This window comes from Nerophis ophidion, linkage group LG17 (genome assembly GCF_033978795.1).
Source record: "Nerophis ophidion isolate RoL-2023_Sa linkage group LG17, RoL_Noph_v1.0, whole genome shotgun sequence".
Lineage (NCBI taxonomy): Eukaryota > Metazoa > Chordata > Actinopteri > Syngnathiformes > Syngnathidae > Nerophis > Nerophis ophidion.
In genome coordinates this window covers 21,821,024-21,840,467 of record NC_084627.1, presented here as the reverse complement: position 1 = coordinate 21,840,467, position 19,444 = coordinate 21,821,024, and the positions used below count along the sequence as shown (strand labels likewise).

At 44.3% G+C, this 19,444-nt stretch overlaps 1 protein-coding gene across 1 annotated transcript in view; it reads right to left on the bottom strand.

Annotated features, from left to right (window-relative positions):
- Window positions 1-19,444, bottom strand: part of arhgap24 (Rho GTPase activating protein 24) — a 170,827-nt gene that overhangs the window by 82,822 nt on the left and 68,561 nt on the right. The window lies entirely within an intron of this gene.

The window sequence follows — 19,444 nt, the reverse complement described above, 5'->3', positions numbered from 1 at the left end:
ATTTTGAAATAGGCAATTTTTGTTGTTACAGATTGTTGTTAAAGATCATGATTGTTTACATGTTCACATTGTTTAGATTTCACATGACGATTGTTTGTTTCTTGTAGTTTGTTTAATTTCCTGTTTCCATTTACTATTTGCCTCCTTTTTGTCAATACTTCTCCTGTCTGCGCGCTGGCTCCCTCACCTGTCCCTGATTGGCAATCAGGACACACCTGCTCCTACACTGAACAAAAATATAAACGCAAAACTTTTGTTTTTGCTCCCATTTTTCATGAGTTGAACTCAAAAAACTACAAGACCTTCCATCCATCCATTTCCCACCGCTTGTCCATGTCCCTCTCAAATATTGTTAACAAAAATCACAGATCTGTGTTAGTGAGCATTTTTTCTTTGCCAAGATAATCCATCCCACCTCACAGGTTCTGCATATCAAGATGCTAAATAAACAGCATGATTATTGCACAGGTGTGCCTTGGGCTCAACCTATATGCAGCATAACTTTTCCTATGCTTGCTGTATCTATTTTTCCTCTTTGTGCACTATATTTTTTTATTGAACACTCTGTATCCTGGGGTCCAGTCCACTACCAGACCGTAACACACAACATCATAATAAATGGTACAGAAGGTACAATTCAATCAATCAATCGATCAACGTTTATTTACATGGCCCGAAATCACAAGTGTCTCAAAGGAGCTGCACAAGCCACAACGACATCCTTGGTTCAGATCCCACATCAGGGCAAGGAAAAACTCAACCCAATAGGACAATGAGACACCTTGGAGAGGACCGCAGATGTGGAGACCCCCCACCCCCATAAGGCGACCTGTGCAATGGACGTCGAGTGGATCTAGCATAATATTGTGAGAGTCCAGTCCATAGTGGATCTAACATAATGGTGAGAGTCCAGTCCATAGTGGATCTAACATAATAGTGAGAGTCCAGTCCATAGTGCATGTCTCCAACCGATGCATAGGCTAGCGGTCCACCCCTGGTCCACGACTTTGGACATGCAGGAAGTTGTGAGTTGTATTTTTGCCTCATCCTTCACTTTGAGCATGAGTAAAGAATGGTTGAAGAATGCACTACTGACCTGATAAGTTCAAAAGAGAAAGAGATGATACTGTATTATCTGCTCACAGATGCTACCTGGTGGTTGTTGGAGCACACTGCAGCTTGTCCTGGATAGTCCCACTCCTTAATGTTTCATTCAGTCACACGCAGGATTCTCACAGGAATGCGGCAAAAAACCAACCTTACATACTGTACAAGACAAAAATGAGCTGTGTGGAGCCCATCAAAATCCAGGGCCGATAGGTGGCTGTAGTGGGGCAGTACAAGTACCTGGGAGTCCACTTGAACAGCAGACCGGACTGGAAGGACAACAGCAAAGCTCTTTACAGATAGATAGATAGATAGATAGATAGATAGATAGATAGATAGATAGATAGATAGATAGATAGATAGATAGTACTTTATTGATTCCTTCAGGAGAGTTCCTTCAGGAAAATTAACATTAAATTAACAAAAAATTACAAGAAGGGCATGAGGAGACTCTGTTTCCTGAGGAAGCTTAAGTCCTTTAAAGGCCTACTGAAATGAAATTTTCTTATTTAAACGGGGGTAGCAGGTCCATTCTATGTGTCATACTTGATCATTTTGCGACATTGCCATATTTTTGCTGAAAGGATTTAGTAGAGCACATCGACGATAAAGTTCATAACTTTTGGTCGCTAAAAAAAAAAGCCCTGCCTTTACCAGAAGTTGCAGACGATGTGCGCGTGACGTCACAGGGTTGTGGAGCTCCTCACATCCTCACATTGTTTACAATCATGGCCACCAGCAGCGAGAGCGATTCGGACCGAAAAAGCGACGATTTCCCCATTAACTTGAGCGAGGATGAAAGATTTGTGGATGAGGATAGTGAGAGTGAAGGACTAGAATTGTTTTTTTAAAAAGACAGGGCAGTGGGAGCAATTCAGATGTTATTAGACACATTTACTAGGATAATTCTGGAAAATCCCTTATCTGCTTATTGTGTTACTAGTGTTTTAGTGAGATTATATAGTTGTACCTGAAAGTCGGAAGTGTGGCCACGGGTGTGGTGACTGCCAGTGCTTCAGAGGCAAAGTAAAGGCAGCCAGTCGGGCCGGGCTGAGCTATTTTTCCCCCTCCTCGATGGTGGAAGCATCCCACGTTCGGGGGCGGCCAGTCGGAGGAAGCAAAAGAGTCGCAGCTGCCTCTTTGACAAGTGCACGAAGAACGACCCAAGCTCCACTTATTTCTACGGTAAGAGACGACTTATTACCACAATTTTCTCACCGAAACCTGCCGGTTGACATGTAGTAGAGAACCATGTTTGCTTGACTGCTCTGTTCCATAGTAAAACTTCACCTTCGGGAATGTAAACAAGGAAACACTGGCTGTGTTTGTGTTGCTACAGCCGGCCACAATACACCGCTTCCCACCTACATCTTTCTTCTTTGACGTCTCCATTATTAATTGAACAAATTGCAAAAGATTCAGCAACACAGATGTCCAGAATACTGTGTAATTATGAGATTAAAGCAGATGACTTATAGCCGTGATCGGTGCAGGAAGAAAATGTCCGCTACAATCTGTGACATCACGCGCACGCGTCATCATACGCGTCATCATTCCGCGACGTTTTCAACAGGAAATTTAAAATTGCAATTCAGTAAACTAAACTGGCTCTTATTGGCATGTGTTGCAATGTTGATATTTCATCATTGATATATAAACTATCAGACTGCGTGGTCGGTAGTAGTGGGTTTCAGTAGGCCTTTAATGTGTGCAGCAAGCTGTTGGAGATCTTATTTCAGTCTGTTGTGGCCAGTGCCCTGTACTTTTGCAGTGGTTTGTTGGGGGAACAGCACCAGCAAAATGGACTTAAACCGGATTGAAAAACTGATCCGGAAAGCCGGCTAAACTATTGGCACGCAATTGGAGGTGTTTGTGTCAGTGAGGGACAGGAGGACACTGCACAAACTGCTCACCATCATAGACAATCCTGCCCACCCACTCCACCAGACAATTTAGGGACAGCGGAGGTCATACTCCAATAGGCTCTGTCAGCTTCGTTCCCACAGTCTTCCATTCAAGAACTCCTTCATTCCGCACTCCATCCAGCTGTATAATCACTCGCCATACAGCAATAGATGATATGTCAAATACTGTCTATTTTATGCTCTATATCAGTGGTTCTTAACCTTATTGGATGTACCGAACCCCACCAATTTCATATGGCTGTTCACCGAACCCTTTAGTGAAAAAATAAAGAAATTAAAAATTGTAATTCAAGACAAAGTTATATGTTTTTTTTACTGGTGAACAAAATGAACCATGCATGAGCATCCCCTTGTTCAAAGAACAAAACCAACACATGAACTCACAACAAATTACACATCTGCAAATCAGATGGAAAATTTGAGGGAACATTGTTTCTTTTATTTTTTTACCCCCCCAAAAATGAATTGTTTGGGGGTATCCATAATACGCCGATAGGGATAAGTTTTTAGTTACATGATGAGTTGGGTGTGTCTCGACCTCCGCGGTGCACGCTCCGTTCGATCGATCGAACCCCGGTTAAGAACCACTGCCCTATATGTACAGTGGGGCAAAAAAGTATTTAGTCAGCCACCGATTGTGCAAGTTCTACCACTTAAAATGATGACAGAGGTCTGTAATTTTCATCATAGGTACACTTCAACTGTGACAGACAGAATGTGAAAAAAAATCCAGGAATTCCCATTGTAGGAATTTTAAAGAATTTATTTGTAAATTATGGTGGAAAATAAGTATTTGGTCTACCGTTCAAAGCTCTCACTGATGGAAGGAGGTTTTGGCTCAAAATCTCACGATACATGGCCCCATTCATTCTTTCCTTAACACGGATCAATCGTCCTGTCCCCTTAGCAGAAAAACATCCCCAAAGCATGATGTTTCCGCCCCCATGCTTCACAGTAGGTATGGTGTTCTTGGGATGCAACTCAGTATTCTTCTTCCTCCAAACACGACGAGTTGAGTTTATACCAAAAAGTTCTATTTTCGTTTCATCTGACCAAATGACATTCTCCCAATCCTCTGCTGTATCATCCATGTATCCAGTTTGGTATAAACTCAAATCGTCGTGTTTGGAAGAAGAAGAATACTGAGTTGCATTCCAAGAACACCATACCTACTGTGAAGCATGGGGGTGGAAACATCATGCTTTGGGGCTGTTTTTCTGCTAAGGGGACAGGACGAACGATCCGTGTTAAGGAAAGAATGAATGGGGCCATGTATCTGTTGTGATCCGATTTCCGAATCACATCTTGTGTGTTTCTTGTTTATGGTTTGACTCTTCCGATTCTTAGTTAGTGCACTTCCTTGTTTATATTAGTCACCATGGTTTCGTCATCTGTTCCACCTGCACTGGCGCCCGGCGCACACCTGTCCTTGATTACCATTTGTGTATTTATACCTGCCTCCTCCCCTTGTTCTGCCTGAGTTCTTCACTTGCTTTATGCAACACGCACGTTCGATTATCTGGTCCTGTTTTTGGCTTGCTAAGTTCCACCTTGGCTTTTGGGCGCACGACACACGCAGCTTTTGGACTTTTACTTGTGTTAGCCTAGCTCCCCGTGCGTCGCTCACGTTTTCTTTTGCCTTTGTACCAGTGTTCTTTTATCATTTTATATATTAAATCCAGATCCTACCTGCTAACTTGCTTGTCTGGTCCCATGCATCTTGAGTTGACACCTCCGCGGATCTCAATGTGTTCCGAACGTGACAGTATCGTGAGATTTTGAGCCGAAACCTCCTTCCATCAGTGAGAACTTTGAATGGTTGACCAAATACTTATTTTCCACCATAATTTACAAATAAATTCTTAAAAATTCCTACAATGTGAATTCCTGGAATATTTTTTCACATTCTGTCTCTCACAGTTGAAGTGTACCTATGATGAAAATTACAGACCTCTGTCATCATTTTAAGTGGGAGAACTTGCACAATCGGTGGCTGACTAAATACTTTTTTGCCCCACTGTATATACTTATGCTGCCCTTTTTTTTACTGCAGCTGTTACATGTACTGTAATACTGTACAAGTAATTGGGATTTGTGTCACGGCGCAAGAACATGACTCAGTGCACTCTGTTAAACGCTCCACGGAGCCCACAGGCCCTCATCTCCTACCCAGCAATCCTGCGTTCTGGGCCAGAACGACCCCACCCGTTCCGTACAGTAAGCCTACACGCGTCTAGCTCTATGAGAACTTCCTTTCTCTCTGTGTTTCTTGCCCTTCGCGTTCATTTGTCTCGTGTCCCTTGTCGCCATCCAGCAGCATTCCTCCGTTTCCTGATCAAGACCTGTGCGTCCCGCCTCCCCGTATCCCCTTTGGTTCCCTGGCTGCCTTCTTGTATCTCGACCTCCGCCGAGACACGGACTTTGATGCCTCTCTCTTGCCCCTGACCTCCTGCCTGTGCCTAGATCTCCAAACTTGCTTTGCCCTTTCCGCCTATTGCTCAACACTCCTGGTAACACTCATCAGATAATCGCCACAAATAGTCGCACACATACACATTTTGGATTAGTTTCACACTTCACACTATTGTAAATATAATAAATAGAGCTAAATGACGTCTCTGCATTTGTGCCGTCTTCTTCCCCCGCTGTACCTTAACCATTTTTTGTATATTGTATATCTACTTTAATATAATAATATATCAGTATATTTTATATACTATAATATGTAAATATGTATATATATTATATTTTATATTGCTACAATGGTACATTTTCAGTCTACTTTATACCTGCATTATCTTTTCCATCCTAACCCTTTCCATCCTTTGTAACTGAGCTACTGTGTGGAACAATTTCCCTTGCGGATCAATAAAGTTTGTCTAAGTCTAAGTAATGCCATTGCTTAATAAGTTTGTGGAGGGGGGTGTGGCCTGCCGCAGAACGGGGTGTGTCAGTGTTAGAATAATTATATATGTATAATCATCATAACTTTATGCTTAAGGGCTGTTGATATAAATTATTGTCAATTGTGCTGAAGTGGTATTTTTGTATCTATGCAAGCTTGCCAGTTGTTTTTATAAGTGTTGTGTCCAGATTCGGCCTGCTGATGGCCAAGGCTGAACACCGCCGTTACGCAGACAGAGCAGATACAAGGCGATATGACCTGCGTCACCTACTTTTTATTTATTCCAAAATCATATATTGTGTCTAACTGGAGTTGTCTAGAATGCCCCCTGCCCTCAGCGACAGCTTCAGTGATGTAACAGGACTTTCCAAATAAATAGAGGAGGCGCGCGAGCTAGACTTTGTCTCTGCATGATTCCTTGCTTCTTGTCGGATTAATAGATGTCATCAGTGTTGAACCTGACAGTCAGGACTAGCCTGGAAGACAGCGACAAGTGCGTAGATGGCCCAGGTGGGCCGTGTTATCTAATCACCTGTCGCCTTTATTAGCAGCAGCCGTGAGGAAACGAGTAGTTGGAGTTGCTGCTGAGAGACACGGATGCATAAAAGGCATAGTGCTGAAAAGCAAAACACTTTGCACCATTAAGTAATGAATTCCTGGCAGTCTGTGGTGGTCTGAAGAACCCACTAGAGGGCAACATCTACAAGGTTGTAGTGTAAAACGTGTTTATTGGATGACAAAATACACTGACATCGTCTTCTTTTGAACGGCGTGGCGCGGTTGGAAGAGTGGCCGTGCTAGCAACCTGAGGGTTCTTGGTTTAATCCCCACCTTCTACCAAACTTGTCACGTCCGTTGTGTCCTTGAGCAAGACACTTTACCTTTGCACCTGATGGGCGGTGGTTAGGGCCTTGCATAGCAGCTCCCGCCATCAGTGTGTGAATGGGTGAATGTGGAAATAGTGTCAAAGCGCTTTGAGTACCTTGAAGGTAGAAAAGCGCTATACAAGTATAACCCATTTACCGTTATTTTACCATAAGAGTCTAATGTTCACCAGAAGCCTTGGACTTGCTCTGGCCAAGAGACAGTTGGTGTTTAAAGTGACAAATTAGAAAGGAGGGGATTTGCTGGGTCGTTTTTTGAAATACCCGCCCCTAAATGCCAAAACTTTGGAACGTTGCATGTGTGGATAAAAGACAAAAACACATCGTGAACGCAAACAGAATCCATGCGTGAGTAAAAGGACATGCCGCGCAAAATGAATCCACGCGCGCAGAAAATATTTTCACCGCGCAAGGATTTTATCACTTTTTAGCCGCCATTCCATCGTTTCCACTTTGCTGCAGCAGCCCAATTTCTTGCTGCCTTAGTCATTAATCCGTATGGAGATGTTAACACAGGAGACTCTTGTTCTCCTCCACTGTTTTCACACCTGTGTGTTGGTTAGTATGCTATTCGAAAACTACAAAACAGATATCCATGACACCTCATGTGTCATTCCGACCGATGCATTCGACGTGGCGCCATTTTCCACATGTTCTTGGTGCAAGTTGGCACTGTGCAGTAGAAAAGTCAAAAATAAAATGTTTTCTTCCACGCACAAGTCCCTGTCCAGTAGAGATGCGCGGATAGGCAATTATATCATCCGCAACCGCATCACTACAGTCATCATCCATCCGCTACCCACCCGAACCAACATTTTATCAAACCCACACCCAGCCGACACCCGCCCGTTGTTATATATCTAATATAGACGATGCAAGGCATTAGTGAGATTAGAAAGTGTAACTCCCTCCAAATAGCACAGACACAAAGACTTTCTTGAACTGATTTATTTGAAGGCTTACTTTCTCTTCAAATTCACCGTGAAAACTGTAATAAATAAAGCACATTACAAACGTAAAAATAATAACATGCACAGCATGTGGATCAAACATTTTACCAAGTAAAATACCAACAAATGACAAATACCTCGTTGGCCATACCCAGAAGTAGCTTCCTTATGTCCATCGACAGACCAAACGAGAAACTTCAAAATAAAAGTATGCCCACATACTGTTTCAAAGAGTGCTGCTCGTTTTTCGTATGTGGGTAACAACATTGAACTATTTATAAATGGTTGATTTCTATAGGCTAGTAAGGTAAAGTGTTGTACCTGACAAGTTTGGGCTACCTTGCTTCTGCAGCCTTTATCATAGGTGTCACGTGATGTTAACGTGACGTTGTCTGTGACGTGATATATGGATTGTACCATCAAGAGTTGTCAGGTACAACACTTTACCTACTAGCCTATATAAATCATCCATCCATCCATCCATCATCTTCCGCTTATCCGAGGTCGGGTCGCGGGGGCAGCAGCCTAAGCAGGGAAGCCCAGACTTCCCTATCTCCAGCCACTTCGTCTAGCTCTTCCCGGGGGATCCCGAGGCGTTCCCAGGCCAGCCGGGAGACATAGTCTTTCCAACGTGTCCTGGGTCTTCCCCGTGGCCTCCTACCAGCTGGACGTGCCCTAAACACATCCCTAGGGAGGCGTTCGGGTGGCATCCTGACCAGATGCCCGAACCACCTCATCTGGCTCCTCTCGATGTGGAGGAGCAGCGGCTTTACGTTGAGCTCCTCCCGGATGGCAGAGCTTCTCACCCTATCTCTAAGGGAGAGCCCCGCCACCCGGCGGAGGAAACTCATTTCGGCCGCTTGTACCCGTGATCTTATCCTTTCGGTCATGACCCAAAGCTCATGACCATAGGTGAGGATGGGAACGTAGATCGACCGGTAAATTGAGAGCTTTGCCTTCCGGCTCAGCTCCTTCTTCACCACAACGGATCGATACAACGTCCGCATTACTGAAGACGCCGCACCGATCCGCCTGTCGATCTCACGATCCACTCTTCCCCCACTCGTGAACAAGACTCCTAGGTACTTGAACTCCTCCACTTGGGGCAGGGTCTCCTCCCCAACCCGGAGATGGCACTCCACCCTTTTCCGGGCGAGAACCATGGACTCGGACTTGGAGGTGCTGATTCTCATTCCGGTCGCTTCACACTCGGCTGCGAACCGATCCAGTGAGAGCTGAAGATCCCGGCCAGATGAAGCCATCAGGACTACATCATCTGCAAAAAGCAGAGACCTAATCCCGTGGCCACCAAACCGGAACCCCTAACGCCTTTACTGCGCCTAGAAATTCTGTCCATAAAAGTTATGAACAGAATCGGTGACAAAGGACAGCCTTGGCGGAGTCCAACCTTCACTGGAAACGTGTCCGACTTACTGCCAGCAATGCGGACCAAGCTCTGACACTGATCATACAGGGAGCGGACTGCCACAATAAGACAGTCCGATACCCCATACTCTCTGAGCACTCCCCACAGGACTTCCCGAGGGACACGGTCGAATGCCTTCTCCAAGTCCACAAAGCACATGTAGACTGGTTGGGCAAACTCCCATGCACCCTCAAGAACCCTGCCGAGAGTATAGAGCTGGTCCACAGTTCCACGACCAGGACGAAAACCACACTCTTCCTCCTGAATCCGAGGTTCGACTATCCGGCGAAGCCTCCTCTCCAGTACACCTGAATAAACCTTACCGGGAAGGCTGAGGAGTGTGATCCCACGATAGTTGGAACACACCCTCCGGTCCCCCTTCTTAAAGAGAGGGACCACCACCCCGGTCTGCCAATCCAGAGGTACCGCCCCCGATGTCCACGCGATGCTGCAGAGTCTTGTCAACCAAGACAGCCCCACAGCATCCAGAGCCTTAAGGAACTCCGGGCGGATCTCATCCACCCCCGGGGCCCTGCCGCCGAGGAGCTTTTTAACTACCTCGGCGACCTCAGCCCCAGAAATAGGAGAGTCCACTACAGATTCCCCAGGCACCGCTTCCTCAAAGAAAGACGTGTTGGTGGGATTGAGGAGGTCTTCGAAGTATTCCCTCCACCGATCCACAACATCCGCAGTCGAAGTCAGCAGAACCCCATCCGCACCATACACGGTGTTGATAGTGCACTGCTTCCCCTTCCTGAGGCGCCGTATGGTGGTCCAGAATCGCTTCGAAGCCGTCCGGAAGTCGTTTTCCATGGCTTCCCCGAACTCTTCCCATGTCCGAGTTTTTGCCTCCGCGACCGCTAAAGCTGCACACCGCTTGGCCCGTCGGTACCCGTCCACTGCCTCCGGAGTCCTATGAGCCAAAAGAACCCGATAGGACTCCTTCTTCAGCTTGACGGCATCCCTCACTGCTGGTGTCCACCAACGGGTTCTGGGATTACCGCCACGACAGGCACCAACAACCTTGCGGCCACAGCTCCAATCAGCCGCCTCGACAATAGAGGTTCGGAACATGGTCCACTCGGACTCAATGTCCCGCACCTCCCTCTTGACATGTTCAAAGTTCTCCCGGAGGTGTGAATTGAAACTCTCTCTGACAGGAGACTCTGCCAGACGTTCCCAGCAGACCCTCACAATGCGCTTGGGCCTGCCAGGTCTGTCCGGCATCCTCCCCCACCATCGCAGCCAACTCACCACCAGGTGGTGATCGGTAGAAAGCTCCGCCCCTCTCTTCACCCGAGTGTCCAAAACATAAGGCCGCAAATCCGATGACACAACTACAAAGTCGATCATGGAACTGCGGCCTAGGGTGTCCTGGTGCCAAGTGCACATATGGACACCCTTATGTTTGAACATGGTGTTTGTTATCGACAAACTGTGACGAGCACAAAAGTCCAATAACAAAACACCACTCGGGTTTAGATCCGGGCGACCATTCTTCCCAATCACGCCTCTCCAGGTTTCACTGTCGTTGCCAACATGAGCGTTGAAGTCTCCCAGTAGGACAAGGGAATCACCCGGAGGAGCACTTTCCAGTACTCCCTCGAGTGTACCCAAAAAGGGTGGGTATTCTGAACTGCTGTTTGGTGCGTAAGCACAAACAACAGTCAGGACCCGTCCCCCCACCCGAAGGCGAAGGGAAGCTACCCTCTCGTCCACTGGGTTGAACTCAAACGTACAGGCTTTGAGCCGGGGGGAAACCAGAATTGCCACCCCAGCCCGTCGCCTCTCACTGCCGGCAACGCCAGAGTGGAAGAGGGTCCAGTCCCTCTCGAGAGAACTGGTTCCAGAGCCCTTGCTGTGCGTCGAGGTGAGTCCGACTATATCCAGCCGGAACTTCTCTACCTCGCGCACTAGCTCAGGCTCCTTCCCCCCCAGTGAGGTGACGTTCCACGTCCCAAGAGCTAGCTTCTGTAGCCGAGGATCGGACCGCCAAGTGCCCTGCCTTCGGCTGCCGCCCAGCTCACAATACACCCGACCTCTATGGCCCCTCCTATGAGTGGTGAGCCCATTGGAGGGATGACCCACGTTGCCTCTTCGGGCTGTGCCCGGCCGGGCCCCATGGGAACAGGCCCGACCACCAGGCGCTCGCCATCGTGCCCCAACTCCGGGCCTGGCTCCAGAGCGGGGCCCCGGTGACCCACGTCCGGGCGAGGGAAATCTGGGTTCATTTCGTTGTAATTCCATAGAAGTCTTTGAGCTGCTCTTTGTCTGATCACTCACCTAGGACCTGTTTGTCTTGGGAGACCCTACCAGGGGGCATGAAAACCCCCAGACAACATATACAAATCAACCATTTATAAATACACGTCAGTAGGCTAAATGAACCTCTTCAACATAACATTTAACTATGTATAATGTAGCGGCTGGCTACGGGGTGGTAGCCAATGAGTTTGGCTGGGGGCCGGGACTTCCGGGAGAGATAGGGAAGTGACGTTCTCGACAGGAAGTGAGAGTTCGAGTTGTCCCGGGAAAAGCGTTACGGACATGAGAACTGTTGTGTGGTTGTATTACATCTTGTGCAATAAAGACAAGACAAACGAAGAAGTTTTATGAGCCTACATTCTTGGGATTATTACAATATATATTTCCGAATTGGTTCAACCGCCACCCGCCCGAACCTATTCAAAATCTATTTTTTCGTCATTTCACCCGCCCGACCCATGGTTTATCCGCGGACTCCGCGGTTGTGACCGCAAACCGCGCATCTCTACTGTCCAGAGTCAGGCGAACTAACCACAATAACACGGTGTGGAGGTCTCGCTCCTCCGGCATCCCAGGCTCTTCCAGGTTTACAGTAGAGTTTTATTTTTCAATAAATGTGCAAAGTCTTTTGGGTGCTTTTCAGCAGATTTCTTTTTTTTTCTCAAGTGACCACACAAATGTTTTTTCTGCAGTGCCGTGTCTTGTCTCGCTCTCGCTCAGATTTGTTCTCCACCATCCAACATCCCCTCTCCTTCCTGACTGCTGCCTTTAACAGAGCGACAGGTGATCAGACAAACACTCTCAGCTGTGTCATCTACCCACATGTCGCTAATCTCGAAGCCGGTCCTGGCACATCCCACTTTGCTGCAGGTCCGCAGGCCACACCCCTCACACACGGCATAGTGGGTAAAACACAAGGGTGGGCAAGATGCCCAACACGCCTAATAAAACTAAAGTCAAGGTGCACGGAAAAAACCTTGTCTGAAAAATAAATGCATGGATCAATAAATAAACAAATAGAAAGAGGAAGTTCAATCTATTTTTGCTGATTCAGATTTTTCTAGTGAAGAACAGCATTGCATCACACAGTGTGAAACACAAGCAGTGCACTAAGAAAGAAGGAAGTGAAACGAAAGGCATGGTATGTGGAGGAGTGTGGCTCAGTTGGTAGAGTGGCCATGCCAGTAACTCGAGGGGGAAGTTTCGATTTCCAGCTTCCACCATCCTAGTCGCTGTCATTGCGTCCTTGGGTAAATGGTAAATGGGATATACAGTAATTGTATAGCTCTTTTCTACCTTCAAGGTACTCAAAGCACTTTATAAATATAATTCACTTTACTTAAAAAAAACAAAAACAACTTGTTACATTGTGCTTCAAATACCACATCGCACATTTTTGGGAGGATATTTGAAAACATTTTTAAAGCATATTTTTTGGTCCTAAATTAAGCATTTTCAATCTTTCCATCCACCCTTTTTCTACCGCTTGTCCCGTTCGGGGCCGAGGGTGGTGGATGGAGCCTATCTCAGCTGCATTCGGGCAGAAGGCGAGGTACACCCTGGACAAGTCGCCACCTCATCGCAGCATTTTCAATCCTAAAATGGCTAAATGAAATAGAAATATCAATACTGCAGTTTTATTGGCTGATAGAGGAGACTAAACCAATCAGAGCGCGCTGTTCACTATCGTGGCCACTGATTGGCTCAACCTCAGGCAGCATTACTTTACTGGATTAAAAGAGTGTAACTGTGACTAAAGGGTATTTTCATATCTAGAGGATCCTCACAATGTTGAAAACTGTATTTAGGAAGTTATAGACATTGTTTTTAATGCTTGAGCTATGAAAATATTTGATTTAAAATTAATGAGTCCTACTTCGTGGGTATTCATTTATCGCGGTCATGACCCGAATTAATTAACAGCAATCAGCAGGGGGCAGATGTCGTCACTTTTTTAGTTGTCAAAAGCACAATAACTTTTTCAACTGCAAAGTAGGTTCTCAGGTAGCTATAATAATATCCAAAACCGGAATTTGTATGTAAACTGCATAGCACTCTTGTATTGGTGGTTAATAATGTTGTGGCCTCTGAGATTTTTTCAGCCAAAATGAGCGCCTGAAATTTTTTTTACCAGTGGTTAATGGTGAATAGAAGCAGGAAAACACACACTAAAGCAGGGGTCCCCCAAACTAGGGCCTGGAAGTCCCAAATTAAAAAAATAAAATAAAATAAAATAAAAAATATTTTATTTATTGTGCTCCAGGCACGTCCGGCCCGTATGAGGCCACGGGGAAGACCCAGGACACGTTAGGAAGTGTATGTCTCCCGGCTGGCCTGGGAACGCTTCGGGATCCCCCGGGAGGAGCTGGATTAAGTGGCTAGGGAGAGGGAAGTCTGGGCTTCCCTGCTTAGGCTGCTGCCCCCGCGACCAGACCTCTGATAAGATTAAGAATAAGCAAGTTTTAGGAACTCAGGTGAAAGTTCCACCCCTCTTCCTGTCTCTGACTGCTCGCCCAAAAACTGCCTCTTCAAGCAGATATCGAAGCAAAATTAAGTGAATTATATTTATGTAGCGCTTTTCTCTAGAGACTCAAAGCCCTGTACATCGTGAAATTCATTATCTACATCTTTTTAAGTTACATTTTAAACCACAGTGGGTGGCAATGGGGAAGGTGGGTAAAGGGTCTTGTCCAAGGACACAACACCAGTGACTAGGATGGAGAAGCGGGGATCAAACTTGGAACCCTGAAAGTTGCTGGCATGGTTGCTCTACCAACCGAGACATGCCGCCCTCCCAGATTACATGTGTTCTTTCTATGTAATCTTCTACATACAATAAATGGGTTGTACTTGTATAGCGCTTTGCTACCTTCAAGGTAATAATTCGGTTAAAAAAATGTTGGCTTTGATTGCACAAAATCCTTGAAACTTCCACAAACTGAATTTCCCTCAGGGATTAATAAATTACATTCTATTGTATTCTATTCTATTCTATTCTATTCTATTTTTTTCTATACTAAATGCACCAGATCCGCGGCTAGCCAGAGTGGACGCCACGATTGCTCCCCGTAAGCAATGCAGTCATGACCTCATGTCTGTTTACGGGTCAGACTGCATTCACATTAGAAATAAAAAAACATTTCTGTATTGTGAACGGCCACTAAAAGATTGTACTTGACAAAAAAATCTGAATTGGACATCAGACCCTGCAATGTGAACATAGTCTTCAGACTTAATTTTTATATGCTTCTATTATTTCACCAAGAAATATATCGCGATGTGGGTTTTAGGCCATATCTCCCATCTCTGACTAACATACAGTAGTGGTACTGTCAACAATAATATCCTCCAATGCAATAAATAAAAATGGATCACCAAAATATTAAAAACAGTTTCCGATTTGATGTAATACATTCCTGCACCACTGCCTATTACAACCACTATGATATCATTCAAGTCTATTAATCAGGGGTCGGCAACCCAAAATGTTGAAAGAGCCCTATTGGGCCAAAAATACAAAAAATAAATCTGTTTGGAGCTGCAAAAAATTAAAGGGCCTTAAATAAGTGTTATAATGAAGGAATTAGCTATATTAGCCTAATATCCAAAGCTGATGGAAATCTTTGTTGACAAAAATGTATTTTAATTTTTTATTCTACACTTTATTACAACATTGGAAATCATTTGTGAAATGGAGTCTTTTCACAGGATGAGATAACTTCTGGAAATTACTGACTCAGAAGGGCCAAAGGCAAAGATGTGTGTGTCCAAGTTAAAGGAAACGGCAGGCTGTCTTTTTCTAATGGATGTATTACAATCTTTGCAAGCTGGGTAACGTTTGAGAACTATGAGAAATCATACAGATAATATGTCATGAGACATGCAAATATGAATTAAATACACAGAGAACATAAGTAAAGTACATTAAATGGCTAAAATATACCTACAAATTAGGCATAATGATGTAATATGTACATACAGCTAGCATGTTAGCACCGATTAGCTTGCAGTCATGGATTGACCAAATATGCCTGAAAAGCACTCCAGCAAATCTATAAAATCAACAAAGCTCACCTTTTGTATTTACGCACAGCATAAAACGTTTGGTGGACAAAATGAGACGAAGGAGTAGGGATGATACTCGAAACCGGTTTTCCCGGTTGTTCGATAAGAAAAGAACCGAGTCCTCGGACTCGAACCTCTTTTTGATAACCGGTACCCGTTATCGAGACCACTATAGTAAAGAAAAAGAGTTGTTTCTTTATTCGAATCCGTCCCGACCAGAAATGCTCCGTGAGACATCACAAGAAACGACGTCACGTAGCTCAGTCATTAGGCGCAGATAGCGAAAGCAGGAAAACAACGGACGGGAAAGAGCCCTCCAAGGTGTAACAAAGTTCAATGAATAACTTTACTGAGAGATTTGAGCAGGGTACAAACACATGACCAACACTTTTACGACCAACCGGAAACATAACAACCAGGCTAGCAACACACGTCCTTTACGGCAGCTGTCGCAACGTTCTTAAAGCAACCGCAGCACAAACATATATATATATATATATATATTTATATATATATATATATATATGTATATATATATATATATATACAACATTTTAAACTTTTGTTTTTCTTTCCTTGTAAACAAAGCAAAATCACACTGTATATGTGTTGTCAGTCTAATTATAAATAATGCAGACGAGGCGTGTTGGCTGAGTTCTTGACGTTTACTGCCGGGTGACGACATCCAACAACACTTTTCGGGGCTACCTCGCATGCTCGTCACTCCCATTGCATGCTGGGTAGTGTAGTCGTTATATTCCCTAGCTCATAAAGAAATAATGTTAACTCAATAAAGTGTATTTCTTTTGTTAGCTTTAACTTTTCATATTTTAGCACTGTAACCACATTTGCAAACAACTTTTCTCTTCATAGAATTTTCTTTCAATAAAGAAATAAAGTGCAAAAATGTCAAAGCATCATAACAAACAGTTATGTCAAATAGTAGCAGAAGTGCACTTTTTGGAGAGCCGTATTATTTTCAGTTTTGTGCCCAAGGGACTGATTTTATTTAACACTATATTATTATTTATACACATATAGTGATCACAGAGACTGGTTGCTTTTGTGTTACTGTATATATTTGTTTTTCTGAAAAATCCCACTTAATATACTTTGGGTAACAACAGTCAATATTTCTTTATTTTATTTAATTTTTTTAGGGGGGTAACAGTCAATATATATTAGATTTTATTTTTATCTTATATAATAAAAGTGAGCTTTTGTTAAACCAAATATTGTTGTTTTTTTTCCATGTACAACAACCTATCTGGATTCGATAAGAGAATCGATAAGGAATCGGATCGATAAGAGGATTCTATAATAGGCTCGAACTCGATAATTTCTTATCAAACATCATCCCTACAAAGGAGTGGCATAAAACATTTCTTTCTGTGGTAGCATCAGAGAAAGTTGTACATGTAAACAAACATTGATGAGTTCAAGGATCGCTGAAATTTGTAACACAAAACGGCGCTTGCCAAATACTGTCATCAGTAAACAGGGGCAGTTCTAGGCATGGTTATATGAGGGGGCAGTCAGAAATGTGAAGGGGGCATCATGTCTACACATCATGCTCCAGCACTTTTTTTTCTGTGCTTATAGTAACGATGCTTTCTTCATTGAAATGGGTCTTTAGCTATGTGTCCAACCCCAACCTGGAGTAGTGGATTGCACTTTGTCAGGCCTCTACCTTCAGACCTGTCCAACTTGGGTGTCCCACCTGAAGACTAAGCTCCTGCTGGTATAGCTCTTACGGTCACTGAGGCACGCAAACCCCCTGACCACAATAAGGTGGCAATCCCTCAGGGGGGGAAACATTAACAGCGCTGCCATATTTCCGACAGGGAAAACAGAAGCAGGCGTCTCGCACCACAGAATACTCTAGCCATGGTCGTGTGCGGTACCAGGCAAGATTGAATGATCTTAATGTTGTACCAAATGCACGCTTTGGGTAGCCACCCAGTATTGGCTGAGATGGTGCGTTGCCATTTAAGTCACTGGGTAGCTGAGCAGGCTGCTTTGGGGGAGCGCTTGTTGGGGGGAAGGAGGGAGCTGGTGCAGGAGAAACAGTGCTTGCTGGTGCTAAAGGTGCAGTATTGCTAGCTGCTGTCCCTAACAGTAGCATCATTGCTACTAATACATGCAGGAGCAGGACTAGACTTTTTAAATGCAGAGAAAAATGGATGCATTACAGAGCATTAACTTTCTCTTTGTGAGCTGCTGGAAGCTGGAGCAGAAAATAAGTAAGCTTGAACAACAACAGAAAAAAACCTGCTGTGATTACATGAAGAAAAACAACAACAGTACAGGACTACAGCCTGGGGCGGGGCTTTACGTAGGGGTCTGTCAGACACAGGTCACTTGTCTTCAGTTTTGTCACATGCAGTGGACCTGGGCACTCATCTGGGCACAAACTTCATTCACTCCAACGTATGTGTGTTGCCCACTTGCTTGTAAATTGATGAAAACGGCTGTGTTTTTGTTTTTAGGTGTCTTGGTCATATCAAATGAAACTTATAATTAGTTTTTTACAAAATGTAGATTGTTTATTACAAAATGTAGATTGAAAAATTAAAGCAGGGGTAGGGAACCTATGACTCCAGAGCCAGATGCGGCTCTTTTGATGACTGTATTCGGCTCTCAGATAAATCTTAGCTGACATTGCTTAACACAATAAGTAATGAATAATTCCGCTGGTAATCACGATGTTAAAAATAACGTTCAAAATATAAACTATTTTCATGCATTTTAATCCATCCATCTGTTTTCTACCGCACCTGTTCAAGAAATAACAATGTTATTAAAAATAATTAAATACTTTTTACACTCTAAAAATGTTGGTCTTCCTTAAAAAAGTTGTATTCAGTGTTAAAAAATATGATATGGCTCTCACTGAAATACATTTTAAAATATTTGGCTTTCATGGCTCTCTCAGCCAAAAAGGTTCCCGACCCCTGCATTAAAGGTTGACTATGTAGAATTACAAGAAAAACAACAGAAAAAGAATTCCAGCAGTCGATTGCCAGACCGTTGCTAAGTAAAACGGGCCGTTGCTAGGGACTCCGCTCTGAACAGAGGACAGCAGAGGAGGACTGCTAAGCAGGATGTATACCTTATGTTTCATTTTTACGATCATTAACAGCATCATAAATGACTTGTAGCTTGTTACAGGGACAGTGGAGGCTCTCTGCCTTCCAAAGCACTGCTGCTCAGAGCCTCCGCGGTCACTGCTCTCGTCAAGTTGTAAAAAAAAAAAAAAAAAAGGAACTCCGTAGCACCGAAAGTCCGTGACGATAAACGTGTTTATGACAGATAAGACTACACAAATACACCCATCCTAACAAGTATATGACAAATGTAGACAACTTTTCCTTTTCTTTTACTTTCATACTGCAACAGTGATTGGATGTTTACTGAGGGCTGAGGGGTGTGTGCGGGTGTGTGTCTGCTGCGCAGCCTGTGGAATGGTGAATACACGCACAGCGGAGGGGGGGATCAATCAATGTTTACTTATATAGCCCTAAATCACTAGTGTCTCAAAGGGCTGCACAAACCACTACGACATCCTCGGTAGGCCCACATAAGGGCAAGGAAAACTCACACCCAGTGGGACGTCGGTGACAATGAAGGAAAACTCACACCCAGTGGGACGTCGGTGACAATGATGACTATGAGAGGGAAGCCGACACTACTATATCGTGTGTGTCCCTTTTTCGGCTGATTTTTCCGCTAGTGCAGATAATTTTGTCAACTTGTAATGTAGTAATTTTGTGAGTTTATTAAAATTTGCTTTCTCAAATTTTGATTTGAGGGGGCAAGATATTTATTTAAGGGGGCTCTGCCCCCTCTTGCCCCTGCGTAGAGCCGCCCATGTCAGTAAAGCATGCATAACATAAACAGTGAGTTTTCTAACAATT